We start from the raw sequence: 3,950 nt of genomic DNA on the forward strand, positions 1-3,950 counted from the left end.
AGGAAAAAAAATCTAATAATCTGATTTTTAAAATGGGCATAAGATTTGAATAGACATTTCTCAAAAGAAAACATACAAATGGCAAACAGACATATGGAAAGGTGCTCAACATCATTGATCATCAGAGAACTGCACATCAAAACTACAATGGAATATCATCTTGCCCCAGTTAAAATGGCTTATATCCAAAAGACAAGTAATAATCAATACTTGCAAGGATGTGGAGGAAAGTGAACCCTCCTAAACTGTTGGTGGGAATGTAAATTAGTGCAAGCAGAGTTTACAGATGCCTCAAAAAAAACTAAATATAGAGCTACCATGTAATCCAGTAATCCCACTCCTGGGTGTATACCAAAAGAGAAAGGAAATCAGTATATCAAAGAGATACCTGCACCCGCATGTTCATTGCAGCACTGTTCACAATAGTCAAGATTTGGAAGCAACATAAGTGTCCATCAGCAGATGAATGGATAAGGAAAATGTGGCACATATACACAATGGAGTACTATTCAGCCACAAAAAGGAATTAAATTCTGTCATTTGCAACAACATGGATGGAACTAGAGGTCATTACGTTAAGTGATATAAGCCAGGCACAGAAAGACAAACATCACATGTTCTCACTTATTTGTGGGTTCTAAAAATCAAAACAGACCGGGGGCAGTGGCTCATGCCCGTAATCCCAGCACTTTAGGAGGCTGAGGTGGATGGTTTACCTGAGGTCAGGAGTTCAAGACCAGCCTGGCCAACATGGTGAAACCCCATCTCTACTAAAAATACAAATGTTAGCTGGGCATGGTGGCGGGCGCCTGTAATACCAGCTACACAGGAGGCTGAGGCAGGAGAATCACTTGAACCCAGGAGCCGGAGGTCGCAGTGACCCAAAATCATGCCATTGCACTCCAGCCTGGGCGATAAGAACGAAACTCTGTCTCAAAAAATACATAAAAAATAAAAAATAGGCCAGGCACAATGGCTCACACCTGTAATCCCAGCACTTTGGAGGCTGAGATGGGCAGATCACGAGGTCAAGAGATCGAGACCATCCTGGCTAACACAGTGAAACCCCATCTCTACCAAAAATACAAAAAATTAACGAGGTATGGTGGCACGCACCTGTAGTACCAGCTACTCGGGAAGCTGAGGCAGAAGAATCGCTTGAACCTGGGAGGTTGCAGTGAGCCGAGATCACGCCACTGCACTCTAGCAGGGCGACAGAGTGAGACTCCGTCTCAACAAAAATTTTTTTTAATAAAATAAAATAAAGTAAAAAAAAAAACAAAAATAAAAATAAAAATAAAATAAAAACAATTGAACTCACGGAGACGGAGAATAGAAAGATGGTTATCAGAGTCTGTAAAGGATAGTAGGGGGGTGTAGGGATGGTTAATGAGTACAAAAAATAGCTAGAATGAATAAGACCTTGTAGTTAATAGCACAACAGGGGGATTATAGTTAATAATAATTTAATTGTACATTTAAAAATAACTAAAAGATGATAATTGGATTGTTTGTAACACAAAGGATAAATGTTTGAGGGAATGGATACCTAATTTTCCACGATGTGATTATTACACATTGCATGCCTACACCAAGATATCTCATGTACCTCATAAATATATACACCCACTATGTACCCACAAAAATTAAAAATAAAACAGTTTTGTTTTGTTTTGTTTTTGAGACAGTCTCTCTCTGTCGCCCAGGCTGGAGTACAGTGGCATGATCTCTGCTCACTGCAAATTCTGCCTCCCAGGCTCAAGCAATTCTCCTGCCTCAACCTCCCAAGTAGCTGGGATTACAGGCACCCACCACCATGTCCGCCTAATTTTTGTATTTTTAGTAGAGATGGGGTTTCACCATGTTGGCCAGGCTGGTTTTGAACTCCTGACCTCAAATGATCTGCCTGCGTCGGCTTCCCAAAGTGCTGGGATTACAGGCGTGAGCCACCACGCCTGGCCACCATTTTATAGAAGTATAAATAAATAAATAAAACTGTATCAATGGACTTTTCATACTCTGTTATATTACGATTCATTGGTTTCTCTTGCACTTTGCATAGATCCCTTACTCTTGAGTAATTTTGTAATATTTGAAGATATTCATATTGACTCACCAAGTGATGCCAATCTTCCAACATGTTGACACTTTATTATACAAATGCTTCTCGACTGACTTCTGATGGGGCTACATCCCCATAAGTCCATCATAAGTTGAAAATATTGTAAGTTGAAATGAGTTTAAGACACCTAAACCACTAAACATATAGCTTGGACTAGCCTACCTCAAACATGCCCAAAACACTTACATTAGCCTACAGTTGGGCAAAATCATCTAACACAAAGCCTATTTTATAATAAATTATTGATATCTCATATAATTTATTGAATATTATGCTGAAAGTGAGAACAGAATGGCCGTATGAGTACTCAAGTTGGGGTTTCTATCGAATGAATGTCACTTTCACACCATTGTAAAATTGAAAAATCATATATTGAACCAGTATAAGTTGGGGACCATCTATCCAATAAGAACAAATAAAACTGCCAGGCGCGGTGGCTCACGCCTGTAATTCCAGTGGAAGGGACCAGGACAGCAGGGACCAGGGCTGCAAAACAACTGCCGAACTAACTTAGGCAAACAATTCCAGGAATCTAGAAAGCAGAACAGACCGGGTGAGCAGACCGGGAAAACAAGCCCTACCCCTACCCTGCAAGCCCCTGATAAACGTCATCAGTGTTTCAAAATGTAACCGCCCTACCCCTACCCTACCCCTACCCTGCAAGCCCCTGATAAACGTCACCAGTGTTTCAAAATGTAACCGCCCTACCCCTACCCTACCCCTACCCTGCAAGCCCCTGATAAACGTCATCAGTGTTTCAAAATGTAACCGAAATACCAGAAATGGTTCAAATGTCAGCCAATCCTAAGTCTGATGTGTACAAAATCCCCTATGACTCTGTACCTGTTTACCCCTGACTATAAAAATGCTGTCTGGAGCCCAGTTAAGGAATTTTTCCCGCTCATCTCATGACTAGTGAGGAAGTTCCAGGTTCGAACCTGTAATAAAGATCCTTGCCGCTTGGCTTTGACTCCGGACTCTGGTGGTCTTCTCTGGGGAATAAACGGTCTGGGCATAACACCAGCACTTTGGGAGGCCGAGGCAGGCGGATCACGAGGTCAGGAGATCGAGACCATCCTGGCTAACATGGTGAAACCCCATCTCTACTAAAAATACAAAAAAATTAGCTGGGCGAGGTGGTGGGCGCCTGTAGTCCCAGCTACCGAGGAGGCTGAGGCAGGAGAATGGTGTGAACCCGGGAAGCGGAGCTTGCAGTGAGCCAAGATTGTGCCACTGTACTCCAGCCTGGGTGACAGAGCAAGACTCCGTCTCAAAAAAAAAAAAAAAAAAAAGTCTTTGTGTTGGGGAAGAGTTGGTCCCTGGACCAGTGGCCCCACCCCTTCGAGGGATGAGCAACCCCCTTGTGTGCCTGTCAAGCAGTAGAGATTTCTGGATTTCCACAGGTGTCAAGTTAATTACTAGGTCCTTGGGGAAGGTTTCAGGTAGTCAGGTTGTGTTGACTTCATCCCTGCCCTCAGGGCACCCACAGTTCCATAGGGCAACAGGACAAAAGCACATGTAATTAACAAAAACAAGTACTTACAAAATTACAGACAAACTTTTAAAAGGGGAGTAGTGGAGAAGGGGCTAGGTGAGTCAGGGTTTCCTAGAGAAGATAAGCTACAAGAGACCAAGATGGGAAAAGATGATAGCCTGAAGGTGGACAGACTCAGCAACAGGTCTGAGCTGCTGAGAAAAACATCTGGATCATTCTGAGGATTCAGCAATTTGGAGCTGATGCAGGGTAGAAGTTGAGTTTCAACAAAAGGCTCAAAGTACGAGAGTGGTGTGTTGCCAGTGGGGTTCTTTCTTCTCCTTCTCCTTCTCC

The sequence above is a fragment of the Piliocolobus tephrosceles genome, chromosome 1 (genome assembly GCF_002776525.5).
Source record: "Piliocolobus tephrosceles isolate RC106 chromosome 1, ASM277652v3, whole genome shotgun sequence".
Taxonomy (NCBI): Eukaryota; Metazoa; Chordata; class Mammalia; order Primates; family Cercopithecidae; genus Piliocolobus; species Piliocolobus tephrosceles.